General features: G+C 42.5%; 1 protein-coding gene and 1 long non-coding RNA gene across 5 annotated transcripts in view; one reads left to right on the plus strand and one right to left on the minus strand.

The window, feature by feature from the left end:
- CORO2B (coronin 2B) overlaps nucleotides 1–15949 on the minus strand; it is a 129921-nt gene that overhangs the window by 30298 nt on the left and 83674 nt on the right. The window lies entirely within an intron of this gene.
- LOC120373782 lies at nucleotides 2–6522 on the plus strand. Its single transcript, XR_005585715.1, has 3 exons — nucleotides 2–92; nucleotides 5647–5813; nucleotides 6434–6522. It is a non-coding gene; the product is annotated as an uncharacterized LOC120373782 (long non-coding RNA).

The following is a 15949-nucleotide window of genomic DNA, read 5'->3' on the forward strand; positions in this document are numbered from 1 at the left end:
GGGAGAAATACAGGATCAGCAACAATTCTAGTCATCCTAAGAAGTAAACTCATGTTAAGAGAGAATGCAGAGCTCATTTGCATAACTCAAACGTAAGCAAAGAGGATACGCTTTTTAGTAACTCAGCTCTCTTTCTGTGGCTTGCTTCAGAGATCAGATTTCATTTTCTCCTACTTCTCTGTGGTTCGTACGTGCCTGGTTAAATGTGCAAAACAAATCTAAATGATGTTGATTTCCTCAGGATATTACCAACAACTCCTAGCAATTTTACAGCATGGCATTTCTACAATGATCAAAAGGTACTACCGAGAACTAGCTCGAAACAAAGAGATGGCTCTGAGAGGAAAGCAAGCTTTTTTTGCGTTCAAAACTCTCCTACAACATGCAGGTGTATTACAGTTACAGTGAAAGATGTAGGGAAAGAGTTTGACATTTTCTGTTTGGTGCATGAGATTGATTTCATTGGAGAGTGGGGGTGAATCACCAGGGTAAATTGAAAGAGTAGATGCATTACGGGGCAGGGTCAATTCAAACACCATTACCACGAGGACAAATATGTATCTGAGATACAAAAATAGATGTTTGCTGTAATGACCTGCACCACTTATATTTCATGGTAAACCAGATATCAGCCATGCTGAGGTCAGTGCCGCAATTTTATCCTTCCTCTTGCTTTCCAGAGGAAAAGATTCCTGTTCTTTCCATTCTAGGACACTCCCAGCAACTACTGCTGAACTATTCGTAAATAAAGAAACCAATACAACAAATGCGTTTCCCTTTAGCTATGCAACATCCTTTGATCCGGCAGGGTAACACTTTGTACAGGCTTTAGCTAGTCTCTTTCTAATGAAATTGTGTGAAGAGGCTGCAGGGTTCGTTTAGCTGATGGGCTTGCACGACTTACGAGAAGTCTGACGGACTAATGCTTTTATTTATATAATTGTAAATGCTCCTAGAGGTAGGCTGCTAGTTGCAGCATAAGTGGAAAATAATAAATACAAATAAAATCCACTCGTTTAGTGCCTGGGTTCTCAACTCCCTGTGGAAGTTACTAAATTCTTTGGGGAAAAAGAAACAATTTACAATAGAAATTTCTGGTGAGGAACATTTATGATAGCATGAGGGTACAATCACAAAATTGCTAATTGGCTCTTGGGGGCCTTCCTTCTCCCCAAACTTCTGAAGTCATATTGTGCATGTGGCATGTGTTTTTTTTTTTAAATAATATTCTAGACAACCACATGTAGAAGCTTAGAGAATAGGAACACTGAAAGTGCAGCAAGCACTTTGCACCTTAGAGATGTGATTTCTCTCCACTGGGAGTAAAAATTCCTATAGGAAAACTTTTAGGGATTTTTTTTTCTGGAGAAGAGCAAATTGTTCTTGTGCAAACCTGTATTTTGGAGGGGGGTTTGTTTATTTTTTTGCTGAAAAATGCAGATTCGGGATGACTAAAACAATTCATGAATTTGGGTCAATTTTTGCAAATTCTCTCTGTCAAATAAAAAGTTTCATAAATGTCAAAATAGTTTATTTCAGCATTTGGAAAGAAAATCTGACGTTTCATTTTGGAAATTCACTCAATTATATTTTTTAAAAAAATTCTAAAAAAAAGGTTTAAAAACATCAAAAATTAAAAGGAAACATTTTTCAAAAAATGATTTTTTTTGGTTTTGACACAAACAGATTCACCCCACAACTTCTTGCTCTATCCACTAAACCCAAAAGTCAGTTATTTGCACAGCCCTGTGTTTTTCCTCTATTTGCAGAGAGAAAGCTGAAAGATTTTTAAAATGCACAGTTCACTTGGTGACTACAGCACACAGATCTATTAATGCACATCAATCTCTTGTGTTAGTTTCTTCTCTTCAGTGGAATTGTAGAAAATTCCCCAGTCTTCGCTTACTGAGTGTATAAAACTATTCTACATGCTGCTCTGTCTAAAACTGTCTGTGTACAGAAGCAGAGGGACTGATTGTTTGTCGCTTAATTAGGGCATAAGACTTGCAGACATTTCTCTTTCCTTTGTTCTCTCCTTTTTGTAAAGCCACACTGAAATGTCAGATCTTAGTGTATGGGTTCTTGTGACCACTAGGAGGTGGTGTCAAGCTTTTTTAAGGCTTGAAAACAAGATAGGTCAGAATGCTAAATACACTAAATATTTAATAGCACTTTCAGCACTGACCTTAAAGTATTTAGCTCCTGGCTTCATTTAATGTGAACAAAGAAATGCACATGGGTAAGTCCTTGGTTTTGGTAATCTACCAGTAAAGCAAACATCTGTGAAGCAGATTCATAGCCTCCTACTGTAATAGTTCAGCAAATACCTGGGCAGCTGGTGAGTATTTCGTAATCCATTGTAACACAAGGGGACGGAAGAATGGTATAGTGTTTCAGCCAGGGCTACCATGTAGATCGCCTTCTTTTGGTTTGAGGGGTTGCAGTTGGATTCCCTGCGAGTGTGGACAACTGTGAGGGTCAGATACTGACATGCCAGACGTAGGGGTTTGCTCTTCAGACATTGTCTCCTGGGGAGATTATTTGAATTAATTTGTCCCCACTGAGCTAGTCTGTTAATTACCGGGGATTCTTGGCTCTTGCTGTGATGGTGTCACTGCTTCTACTACATCACAGCCACTGTGGCTACGGAAAGGAACACAGATACCGGTTATAACAAGTCGAGCCCGGGGTCCAAGAAACAGACTGGAATGTCTGCTTTATTCTACGAACAAAACCCCGGTAAAAGCAGCACCTAATACTGTATATTGATTTCCTACCATCACCAGCCAAGAGAAATGTTGTCATACACAGAACAATCCCTTCAGCTTGCTTTAGGGTAGAATATGAGTGGGCATTTCTAGAGGTTTTATCATGTGTATTTCAGTAGAACCTAGAGAGCCCCAATCAGGTAACAGGATGCCAACCACTGTACAAAGATTCTATAGCCAAAGATTTAACACATGCACCAGCAATACCAATGATTGCTATTAGTCATTATTCAGAGCACCTAAAGGAAAGGATGGGCATTTCTGATAGAAAATACCGCGTTGAACTGGAATGCAAAATGCCAGGGCACCGAAATATCCGCAAATTTGGCCAATTTACTACACAAAAAGTCATCTGGAAAAGAAGCACAAGACATCCAGTCATTGACTGGTGATGTATCAGGGAGATGTTTGAGCACTCAGACACGGCACTTACACACGTGACTGGACAAAAACCTGAACATTTCAACAGAAAACAAATGCTTGCAAAAGTTTCCATTTAATCCAAAAGCCATTTTTTTGTTGGAAAAGCATTTTGAAAAAAAGCGATTTTCAGCCAGCTCCAATAATAACTCTGCAGATGTAGAAAGACAGACAAGCACATACGGGAAGGTAGGAAAAAGAAGCTAGTATATAATGTCCATACCTCACAGCGATAATTTCCAGCTGGTGTACTGGCCCCTATTCCCTTTATGCAATGCCTGATGTTCAAGGTTATTTCAGTTTTGATTTGATTTGATTTTTTTAGAATTCAGTAGGAGATGGTAGTAACCTGCATCATGTGAACAAACCTCTCTTCAAAAACAGAAATTAGGACAGCAGAAATGGTCAAATTAAAAACCACAGTGATTAGTGCATTGCAATCAGCTTAATTCCAGTTTCTGCTTTCTTGTTTTCAAAGGACATTTTAACACTTTGTGTTCTGTTTGTTTAATTCAATGAAGGTTTTAACTGAATTCAACAATATGGTTTCAATGAACCGATTATTCCAACACAAAACACATCAGCAGGCTCGGCAGGATTCGATTTTTATTTGTAAATGTTGGTAAATCTCAATTTAACTGCAAACACATAAGCCAAAGAAAAAATATTTCCACCGATGAGAATTGAAATGAAGCCAAGTAAGAAAAACGCTGCTTGAGAATTTGTTAGAGCTCGATTTAAGGATATTTACATTGTATATTTTGATATACAGTGTTGACAATTTGTGTTTTAATGGTTACAAAAGCTTTAACTTTTTGAATTTCAATGTCTCTCATTATATAATTGTTTATACTCTCCCCAATTTCCCACAACTGTCAAAATTTAAAAAAAAAAAGAAAAAAAAATCTATAAAAATGGAAAAAATGCTTAAAAAGAAACATTGATATTATCTCTCAAAATTATAAAAATTCAGTTCTGCCAAGCCTACATATAAGGCCAGAGTTAAGCTATTCTTGCAACACAGGAGTGTTTATTATCTGTGGCATTTTCAGTTACCAAGGTAAAGAGAAAAAAATTCTGCATTTGCTCATTACTTTCAATACACGAACAAATGGGCACATTCAGATACGTCACTGTCGCAATAATAGGGTCAGTTTCCCTTTGCCCTTTAATGAAATCCTTTATAAACATTCATTAATTTCCATGAACATAACAGCCACAGGATTATACCCCTTTTTAGCTTGCCTACGATGAGCACTTAATGCTACATTGATTTCTGACTTATGAGCCTCTTATTAATTAGGGCACGTTAGGCAAATTCCCTGACCATATGGCACACGCTTCATTTTTAGTCCAGTGACTGATAGCAGCCAAAGTGAATTTAACCTACATTAGGCCCAGTTTCCATTGTGGCAGGTGAGGATTTACAGAAAGAGAGGATGAACTGTTGAAAGATACAGGGTTAAACTCCTGTTCCTTTAGGGTAGATTCCAATTAGTTGTTTCTGATTGTAGGTCACTTGGATTACTCCAAAGGTCTTAATTTTATGCTGCTGCCTCTGAACTACCAGAGCAGATCTAATGGGTCAAACTCAGCTATTTCATGGACTCCCACTATCCATTAAGCTAATGTGCTTTCTTAAGCCAATACCTGTACTTACCATTCTGACTGTCTGGTAATTCCACTTTAATTAAGCAATAATGATCAATGTACTGGATATTTCCTAGGGATTAACCAATGACTGGAAGAATTAAGGATGGTTAATTCCCAGGGAACTCCGGTCTCAGTTCATTAGTGCTATTAGAAATCTGTTCAGATTTTTAGGACCAAAACCAAGTCAACCTTTGGACATTTTCCCCATGGCATTGTCAGGCCCCCAGATGGGCGCTGGGAGTGTTTGAAAAGTGCTGATGGTGGATAGCAGCCAAACCGCCTGTTTGCTTTCCTAAATTACTGCTCTCTCTCTTCCTGGGTTACAAAGGCACTAAACGCGTTGGGAACTGCTGGGGCCTTCTGCGTGTACCAGAAAAAGGGACTGCTTGATCGCACCCCCTTCCCCACCAGTTTTCCCAGTTATAGTAAAAATGAAGGTCCTGATTCTCTTCCCAGTCTAACCTGAGTCGTGTCAGGAGAGACTCCACTGATACAATGGTGTGAGAACTCAGCTCAGAGAGATATATATTTGCCATCATAGAGAATATAAAGGCCACAAAGATTTAAGATGAGGAACAGAGATGAAGTCATTGCAGCTTGGTGAATCTTCCCCCCAGATCTTTGCCTTTCTGTTGTCAAAGACGGTGATTTTAAGATAAACATAGTGGATACACGATCCATTTCCTTTCTTTCTGTGCAATGCTCGATGGCCCCAGTAGGCCATTCCAGACAAACCAGGCTCAGCGCCGGCACAGGGGGATAGAGGAGGCTGCAGGAAGGTGACTTTGTGCCTCCTATATTCTAGGACCAGCCACCTGTTGCTCCAATTTGTGCTTGAATGAAACAGCCCCAGGTTCTGTTGCATCAGCTGAGAACAGACCGAGTGCAGCACTGCTCTTGGCCAAACCTTTGGCAAAGCCCAACTGGGGGAGCTCAGCTATGAGGGGCGCATCCAAGGAAGCCCCTCTGCTGGTAGGTGTGAGCCACTGGTTTTGTCCCCTTAAGTCACTGAAATGTTGTAAAATGAAGAAATGGCCTCTTTTTATTCTGTGATAAGGAACCTCCCTTATGAATGTGTGTTTTCCCCTTTCCTCTCTCATTTCTGGTGTGTATATTTGGATTATTTATATGAAATATATTTGGATTTTTTGAATTTCCACGGGGGGAGGGGGAATTCTCCATGAAAAAGTAAAAAAAGATTTCCCCCCTTCTTTGACATTTTCCACAAAAAAAAAATTTATTTGATGAGCTCTCTTGGCAGCAGGGCTGGGGTCCGAGCTCTGAGAACACAGTGAAGGACTCTGTGTGCTTGTGAGTGCAGAGCAGTAGATTTGCAAGATACAGAAAAATCAACATCATTAGTGGGCATGGAGCTGTGTTTTGCATGCTAGTAACATACAGTAGGATCAGTGCAGACCTTCCTTTTTGCCTGCCTATCATCCTGCTGTGAACTACTGGAAGGCAAAGCCAGTATTTTATGGGTTATTATTTATAAAGTGTTATTATTTATAAAGTGTCTGTTACAGCAGACATCACTTATCAACCCCACTTTGGATAATCTAACTTTCTTCCTGTTTTCATATTTGCATTAGCATGACATTAACAGAACGCTGCCTGAAGATCACTCTTTCAAAGCTTACCAGAAATACAAATTTATGCAGCTGCTGTTAAACTCCAAGAGGACAGATCTTGTAACTGTGTACTTTAATAAGCAATCGCTAATTTTGTGCAACTAGCTGAATAATTTTCTTTGCAAAGTAGACTTGGTGTTCTTTATCAAAATTCATTAGGCTTTCTGGAGGACAAAAACACAGTTCGGTTACTAGGCCATGACAGTGCAAGAATTTAATTTTTTGATTAAAACAAAATAATGCTGGTATTTCACAAAACCAGAACATAGGCTCTGACTGTTATTCCCTGAAACTGGTGCAGCCCATTTGCCTTCTCCATCAAAATACGCCCCCTCCCAGAGACATTTTGACAGCCGCTGCGTATGTGGGAAACATTAACAAAGGCAGAATCTGATTTAGCAACACTTTTGCTTTCAGTCACAGTGCTGGTGAAAGAGGAGAGGCTGACACACTCAGAACCTGTGCTCTGCAACGATTGAAAATAACGGCTATGTGAAGCTTGTTTGGTTAATGCTGATAAATACAAATCAGCAATTTCCTTTGCTGTAATTTCCCACTCGTCATTCTAAGGGAAACCTTGTCAGCATCAGTGGCTTAAGCCCTAGTGGGATTCTAATCATAGGATGAAGCTGCATCTATAACCCCTGGGCTACTTAAAGCTCAGTGACCCAAATATCATTTCCCTTTAAGTGTGGAGGCACAAGAACACAGGGAGCACTCTAGTGAGTAAGATTTTGCCTGTAGGCTCCTGTACGCTTTTACATTTGTCGTCACAGGGACTTGAAGGAGTAATTCTTCAGCAGCGTTAAGCATGCGACACATTTTTTGCCTGGGAACCGGAGCAATTAAGGAGCATCATTTTGGAGCGAAGGAATTCATGTTATGATGTCGGGGAGGAAGGGGGAACGGGGAAGAGGAAGAGGACAATTAATTTTTCAGTTTGCCTAAGTCAGTCATTTTGCCTCTTGACGAATGAGAAGGAATCTTTGCTTTGGAAATGGTTAGCAATTGCAGTGCCTTTGGAGCACTGACAAGGGCAAAACAGAGTTTTGTAATTATTCCAATACAAGTACAGTTTCAATGGACAGTCTCTGTGTAAATATGCCCAGTGAAAGCTGCACATGCCTTCTTAAGACAGGCCCGTTTGAGGAGTTCCAGTTCAACAACAACTTTAATAGGCATCATCAAATCTCACCCTTTACATATTTTAAAATGCTCCTCGAATAATCCAGTCATTAGCTAATAGCTCAGGTTTGGACAGTTCACATATTTTTTTCTACAGTCAGTAGCTTGAATATGCGGCTACTGTACAGGCAACTGTCACCTGCATAGAGCTTTCAGGCATAAATGTACAGCAGAAAAAGGAAGGCGAGCGTACTCAGACAGAGGCACTAGGCCCATCACAAAGCACTTTTTCTTTGAAGCTTCACTCTTGAGCAGTCTGAGGCTTCAAAGGTTTGTTGGAAGTGTTGGGGGCTTACATGCAAGTTTCAGTTGGTAGTCAGCACTGGAAATCCTATTTTGACATTATCAGTGTCGGACTCATTTGAAGGGAGTTTGTCAGCGCGTCAGATCCTGCAACTAAAAAGGAAGCTTCAAAGTTTTACGATGTCTTTTAACCAAGGCTCCTCCCTCCCATGTAAATACGGGAATGTGTTGTTTTGACGGCAGGAAGCAAGCCGTCAGGAAGATTGCCACAACATGCTTTATTGAAGTCACGCTGCAAGTTGACAGCTATGACTTTGCCTTTTCACTTTCCTCCTTTTCCTCATGCCCTCTAGTGTTTGCAAAGAGGTGCTGCATTTATTCACCCAGCCTCAGATCCATCAGCATGTTGTGTTTTGTGCTTAGCCACACGTTGCTTCCCCAACTGGGCAACGGTTTTTTTAGGAACAGGGCTTGAATAAGTCATTTCTGGTATAAAAAAGCATGAACAGTCGTGAGAATTTTGCTTTCCACCAACATGCCTGTAAATAAAACAAGTTGCTCATATCCCAATTCCTATTTGCTTTCTGTACAGAGTCAGTAACAGGAATGAACCACTTTCCCCCCCCCTCTTTCTAAAACTCAGGCAACTCCCACTGCCGTGGCATTTGTCCAGCATTAGTTCCAATGCATTGAAAGCTTGTGCACAAACCAAGAAGAGAAGCCAGGCAAAAATAAGAATAGGAATAAAAAAACACCCTAGAGAGAATGACTTCAAATTCCTTTCTTCCCCAAGTGCACATTTTCCCATTAATTGTTGATTACTAACAAATAAAAATGGTAAGTAGAAATAAAGTCACGACTCGGCAATGGGGGATGATGAAAATGCTTCAGTACATACATCCTCCTCAGTGGCTGGGTTAAAAGAGTAGATAGATTTTTATACTGCCTTATTGAAGAAGGCCTTGTCTGCATCAGAGAGTTGCACCAGTCTAAAAAGTGCAGGATTAACCCCTCCTACTAACCGGCTGCATCCCCTACTCAGTCAGGCGGACGTCCCCGCCTCTTACAGACGGATTTGCGTTCTCACAGCAGGCAGGCACAATCCTTTCAGCAGATGTTAATGCCCCTCTATGCAGGGCCCAGGAGTGGTCAGTTTGTGGAGCGGTTCATGACTATGCCCGGTGCCATCTGAACAGGAGGCATCAGGCAATGTGAACAGGCCAGCTGCCACTTAATGGGCAGGCAGATGAATAGCTCTGCATTTGGCAGTTACCACCAGAAGAGTGGTTCTGCTGAGTAATCAGTTTCCTTCCCTGCTTTGCAATGGCTGCTGCACTCGCTTGGAGGAAAACAAGTTCCTTTGAGTGTGGAGTGACTGCCCTGATCTCCAGAGGCAACGTGAGCTTTGATTATACACAAGGTGACTGCTTGGGGCATCTCTTGAGGGTCCCTATCTAAGTATTTATAAAGGAGCCACCCACTGCAACCATGTGGCTGATAGGCACATGCAGCTTCCATGGCCAAGTCTTGCCTCCAAGAGTCAGAGGCTTCTCCTGTTGGTTAGTAGTTAGTCGCCCCAGCTGCTGTGGGATGATTTGATTGCAGAGATCATGTCTCCAGGATTAATTCCATGCAGAGCTCTGGAGATCAGGGCAGTCACCTTGACTCTGCATTGCACTGACTCCCTACTGAAGGGAGAGCCATGTAGCATAACGGTGCATTTCCAAGGACTTGTGTCGCTCAGCCATCGGGCGGCTGCATTCTGAATAAGCTGGAGCTCCCTCAGGGCTTTGGGTGTTGTGCCTAGGCAGGGAACGACAGCAGCCCAGCATAGATGGTGCAGATGCCTGGAGTGAAGCAGCCACGTCTCTTCTGGCCAGCTGCAAATGGCAGGGAGTGTTTTGCTGCTGCGGTCTGCAGGTGCAGTGTGGAGCCCAAGACTGGGAACAGATTTGAAGGCAGGGGGCCTTTGATGGGAGCTGTTACTACAAAGAGCTCTTCACAACACTTCTCTTCCCAGAAGCGTCCCCTGTCTTGTCCGGGTCCATCTAGGTGCCCATCTCAGACACGAAGGCAGGAAATTGGAGCCTGGTGCATTGATTGTGAAGGAGCTGCGTGCTCGGTGCACTCTGCTGGTGCTTTGGTCCGTGTTCTCTCACTTGCTCTCCCCAGCACTTCATGTAGACAATAAGTGAGGCTGGAGCAGAGAGAAGCAAGCCTGGGGGGGCTCCTTTTGGGGATGAACAGGGAATATTTAGGGCACGAGCTGCTCAACAAATGGGGTCAGGGAGATATTCCCTCCCCCGTGTTCTATTACACCATAAGGGTTTTTTTGGCACCTTTCCTCCAAAGCATCAGGAATTAGCCACCACTGGACACAAGACAAGGTAACAGCTCTGCAACAGTCTTGACTTTTTTAGCTCAAGGGTAGCCTGTATTTTAGACCTTTCTCCAAACCTTCCCCACGACCTGGGGTTTGTTGCATAATTTCCATGATGTAAATAATTGACATGAGAAATGCGGATTTATGTATCTGAGGCTACAGGCAGCATTAGTTTCTTTAAAAAAAAACCTAACACCAAATTATTGCAAGCTTCTCTGCCACTGTTTTTACCCTGGGAAGGGGGGCGGCTTTATTAGATATTTGCACGTTCCACATTTAGCCTCAAAGGGCTGAGGATCATGATTCTGTGTCAATCACATGATCTGAATCATACTTGGATGAAGTCAACCAAGGCCAAGGAAATTCAAAGCACCTGCACATTCCCTGCAGGCTCATCCATCTGGGTCAGTCTGCCTGACCCAATTAGAAGGTGACTCAGGCAGAAGTAGCGACTTGCAGGAAGCCAAACAAATGAAAAGATCATTGTACGCTGTAAACATTTCATTGTTCATGTGAATGCCAATTCTAGTCTTGTAAGGATTCCTTCGGCAGCTGATTATTGGGAGGTTTGCAGACCAGGCACAACGGAACTAGTGAATATTCAAAAGCAAAGACTAGTTAAAAATTCAAGAGATTGTTCTGTTTTCTTCAGAAGTTTGCCAAATGTTGTGAATTTCTCCTCGAGAATATGATCACTCACTTAAAAAAAACTAACCCATTCTGCAGCAGAAAAAGTTTTCATTTTCAAGCAAAGATGGCTTTGCAGCCAAAAATAAAGAAAATTAAAGTCATTCTCACATGGCTTTGAAGTGAAGACAGCTATTTTGCTATGTTAGTAGGGACAAACTAGAATTTCAGGGCTAAAATCACCCAGAATAATGCCACAAAAGTTGGAATTATCACTTTGAAAAAACAAAACAAAGCAAAACCATAGCTCTGATTCATATCACTTAGAAAATTTAAATAAAGACAAATGAGATCAGTAGTGCGCTCTGTTATGCCAAATGCAGCAAAATATATCTAATCTTTAAACTGTCAATGGAAGTAAACATGCATTGAATCAGCTGCATTAATATAGATGGACATTTGTTTTTAATTACTTAGTTGCTGTCTATTGCATTCTGTGGACTTTTTTGGAGTCGCATGTATGTGACACAGTATCATATCACTAATGCAACTGAATCTCATGTATTATCTGCTCTCTGGAAAATAAATAGAAGTGGTCACAAGTCAAGCACAACATTCCCTTCACCTGTCTTTGCCAATTGAGCAAAATAGACTTCTCCCAAGACCAAGTTCTTGTTCACTACAGAAATCCCCCCCCGCCAATCTCCAGACAGGCAGAATTCCACAGCTCCAGGAACGTCGGAGTAGCATTATGAACTTGGATTCTGAATGGCCGCTACCCGATTGCACAGATTGGTCACAGCAGAGGAATGAATAACCTCCACAAGGGTGTGCACATCCGTGGTTTTGCTTGCTCCGGGGAAGTACATAGGAAAACCACAGCGGCTATTCCTGCTCCTCTTCGGTAGCCTCTCTGCAATTTTTTTGGAGCCTATGCTCCCCCCGCTAGGTCTAGGTTTTCCAGCAGCCACCTACACACTTCTCCCTGTCAGAATTTGCCCTAGCAAGAGTACTTGCAAAATTCCAGTGAAGAAAGAGCCAGAATGACAAGACACACAGCCTGCTGAATCCTGTTGACACCCCGCACAATGCCCTGCCATTCTGCATGTGACAAGCTCCTTTCAGACATGTCAGATCAGCTAACATTGTCTAGGAATATTTCCCCCCGCCCCCGCCCCCGGCCACTGCCTTTTATGGTATTTTAGATGTAGTGTCTCCATACTCAGACATCCTGCTCAAGCATCCTGTAACTAAATGCAGAAGAATCCCATTGAATTTTTTACACTATTTTGATCTACTTATTCCAGTTGGATGGGAGCATGGTCTAGGGGTGAGAGCAGGGGGCTGACAGTCAAGATTTCATTTCTGGCTCTGCCACCAACTCTCACTTTGAATAAATCATTAATGTTTCCATGACTCAGTTTCCCCGACGGTACAATGAGACTAATACCAGACTACCTCAGAGGGAAATATCATGGCTTAAATTAATGTTTCTAAATGTTAATGTAGAACGTTAAATTAATGTCTCTGATGAAAAGTTATTATAACAACTCTGGGCCTTTTTGCCAGATTCCTTAGTTACAATGGGGCAAAGTTGCACATGTCTATTTTTGGTTTTTGTCCACCTGAACATTTTTAAGGCACACCTCGCATCACCCTTATACTTCCCTTATAAAAACAGTCCATCAGCACATACAGAACTTAATCCTCTGTAAAAATATGTTAGTGATAAATAGCTGAAAGAAACAGACATTTCATGACACTTCTGGACATGTGTAAGATTTAAGTGCCAGTTACCACACTTGCATGGCTATAAGGAGAGTTAGGTTAGCCACAGATATTACATCTTCTGCCTCGCCCTTTTCTAACATGTTAACTACCTGAACTTTCCTGGGTAACCAGAAAGAAAGCTCTCCCTCCCCCTCATGCGGACAATTGTTATTTCTTACTTCCCTTCCACTGCAGGACATTTCTTATTTACTAATCATTGCAGGCTAGGTCTACAAAGCATAAGAGATGTCTAATCTAAAATATAGCAACAAATGCATAAGCTTTAGATAGATTAAAGTGTTGCACAAATTAAAAACACAAAGCATTGCTGAATTGGTATTTACATTTATTCCAGAACAGTAGCCAAGATCAAGCTTGTTATTTAAAAAGACAAAAACCCAAACAAAATCCCCGTTAAACTGGATTCCGTACATAATGGGGAAAAAAAATCTATCTTGACTGGTAATAAAAAAACATTCTTTCCTAAAGGTGACATGGTTTAACCAGCAGAGGGTGCAAGTATTTGAGTTATAACAACTGTAGCCTGCTGTATGGACTAAACAAATAAACACTGGCAATCCACATACTATATGCTCCTATGGGACAATGTTACATTTAACAGCATTTTATTTTCACAGTGCTAGAGTGATGTGCAAACCTGCAGATTATGTCCTGTATAGTTTTAACTCCTCTTACAAATCGACCCAGACACGTTTACCTGTAAATACAACGAAGGAATTGGGCAGAATATTTGATTTTCCTTTTCGAAGCTTCTGTTTACACAAGGAGCTAAGTTTTCAACCTGAAATCTTCTTTCGCATCTGCTGGATCCAATGCTAAAATTCAGTACCAACGTTTTTCAGCCTGAGTTCCTCAAATTAGGCGCCCACATACGGAATTGCTGAATACACTCGGAAAACACGGACTCGTTGCTCAGCACCATTGAGAAAGAGCCAGGCCCCTTTCTGGTCATTGTCTACATCAGTAGTTCCCAAACTTGTTCTGCTGCTTGTTCAGAGAAAGCCCCTGGCGGGCCGGGCTGGTTTGTTTACCTGCCGCGTCCGCAGGTTCGGCCGATCGCACTCCCACTGGCCGTGGTTCGCTGCTCCAGGCCAATGGGGGCGGCGGGAAGTGGCAGCCAATACATCCCTCGGCCCGCGCCGCTTTCAGCAGTTCCCATTGGCCTGGAGCAGCGAACCATGGCCAGTGGGAGTCGCGATCGGCCGAAACTGCGGACGATAAACTGGCCTGGCCCGCCAGGGGCTTTCCCCGCACAAGCAGCGTCCCAAGTTTGGGAAACACTGGTCTACATACATGCCTGATTTTATTATGAATGAAAATGCAACATTTATTATAATAGCCAGCTCTTATAGCACTTTTCTTTCATGGATCTCAAAGCACTTTACAAAGGGAGACAGTATCACTGGCCTCATTTTTCAGATGGGGAAGCTGAAGCTCCGAGAGGTGAAATAACCTGCCCAGCAGCAGAGCCAGGAACAAACCCCAGGTCTCCCAAATCTCAGTCCAGTGCTCTGTCTTCTAGGCTACGTTGTACTCAAGTTTGAATGCTTGTGTCCCTACATGTCTAGCTCCTTGCCCTGGAAGCAGAATTGGGTAGGCATCCAAGGTCATTTCCATCCTCAGTCCCGTGTCTACAATTGCTTGTGGATACTGAATTAAAGGAGATTTAAGTGTTGCCCAGAAAGTAAGTTCACGCCACGTCTCAATTCTGCTAGTATCACTCAGTAAATACAAGTATCTGAGCCCCCACGCTTAGTGTGGACACCTCCATGACTAATCCCGATTGTGAAGAGTGTTAGTATTTAGGCAAATATTGACTTCAGAAGGAAAACCGGCATATGCAGTTGGAACCATGGAATTTTATGTTCAGTTTGAGCAAGAACAAGCCATTACGCCATTTCTAAAGGGACGCTGAGAGCATGATCAATCACTGTGCTCAATGTCTACAATAAACTCTTAAATCACTGGTGTTGACTTCAACGCCAGCACCGGGGGACTTGGTTCTGACTTTGAGCTATCCTCTCTGGTCTTCCGATTGAAGAACATGCAACCGTTCCAAGGCTTCCCAGTTCTCCCCGAGAAGACCTACATAAGTGTGGGTTGAAAAGGCCAAAGATGTAATGTGTTCTGTCACATTTCTGGCACTCCGTTTGTGTCACTACCACAGACAACCATCAAATCTTTGAACGGGCACCTTGCAGCCAGGGATACGTTAACCTTTTTTCTGTGGCACCTTGGTATTCAGTGTTCAAGCATCTCAAATTTGCAGGCTATTTGAACAACAGAGGGCATAAATTCAATAAAGTCCTCCTATACATTGGTGCAAGTCTAGAGAAACTTACCAGATTATGGAAGATGATTTGCACAAGTTAAAGGGAAAGGAGAATCTAGTGGGGCCTGAACAAGGCTGGTTGTTTGTGGAGCTCTGAGAGGGAAAAGCTAAGTGTGCAGTGAGTTAAAGAAATTGCAGGCAGATTGCCATGGTTGAGGGCCCAGGACTATCTGCTGAGTCAGTACCAGGCTACTTGAGCAAGGTTACAGCACGATGCAGCATCACCTCATCAAAACAGGGCTTGTTTTATTTATGGCAGCTGGGAGGTGCCTACCATAGAATTATCAATCCCTGCAGCACAGTAAAGATCCTTGGGGAAACTCATTCCTAGCAACATGTCCTGCAGAGGTCAGCCAGGCTGAGCTGGATGGAGAAGCACAAAGGAAAGTCCTTCAGGCCATGGGTGTGCAGGTCAACCAGCTGCTGCAAAGACATTTCAAGCCAAAAGAATAGGAGTCACTGCAAGCTTTCCTTAAGTACACAGACCTCTTGGCTGGGTGAGCAGCTGTTGCAGACATGGATAATGGATCTGTGCCTGAGATTCTCTGGTCTAGCGCTAACCATCAGCTACACTCAGTTGCCTGTGCATACAGAAGTGTAGCTAAGACACCCTTTATATTTCAACCTTCCCAGCAGCTGTAGAAAAACTACTCACCACTCACTTCGGAGGCACCAGCCAGAGCCGCCACGCTGACCTAAACAGGGATTCAAATAGTTTCCATGCCGCAACTTTTGTTCCACTTCTCGCTTGCCCCCGAAGCAAGAGAGCGTTAACAGTTGCGGTCACACAGAGGCCATGCCAGGCAAACGTGGGGCCCAGATATGAACTGGATTAAAGTTTTCAAGCAGCTGCATCTAGCCCTGTTGTTGGCTTTCACACCTGCTGAATGTGGCCAAACTGCCGGCACAGGTGCCC

Source organism: Mauremys reevesii, linkage group 10 (assembly GCF_016161935.1).
Source record: "Mauremys reevesii isolate NIE-2019 linkage group 10, ASM1616193v1, whole genome shotgun sequence".
NCBI classification, from domain to species: domain Eukaryota; kingdom Metazoa; phylum Chordata; order Testudines; family Geoemydidae; genus Mauremys; species Mauremys reevesii.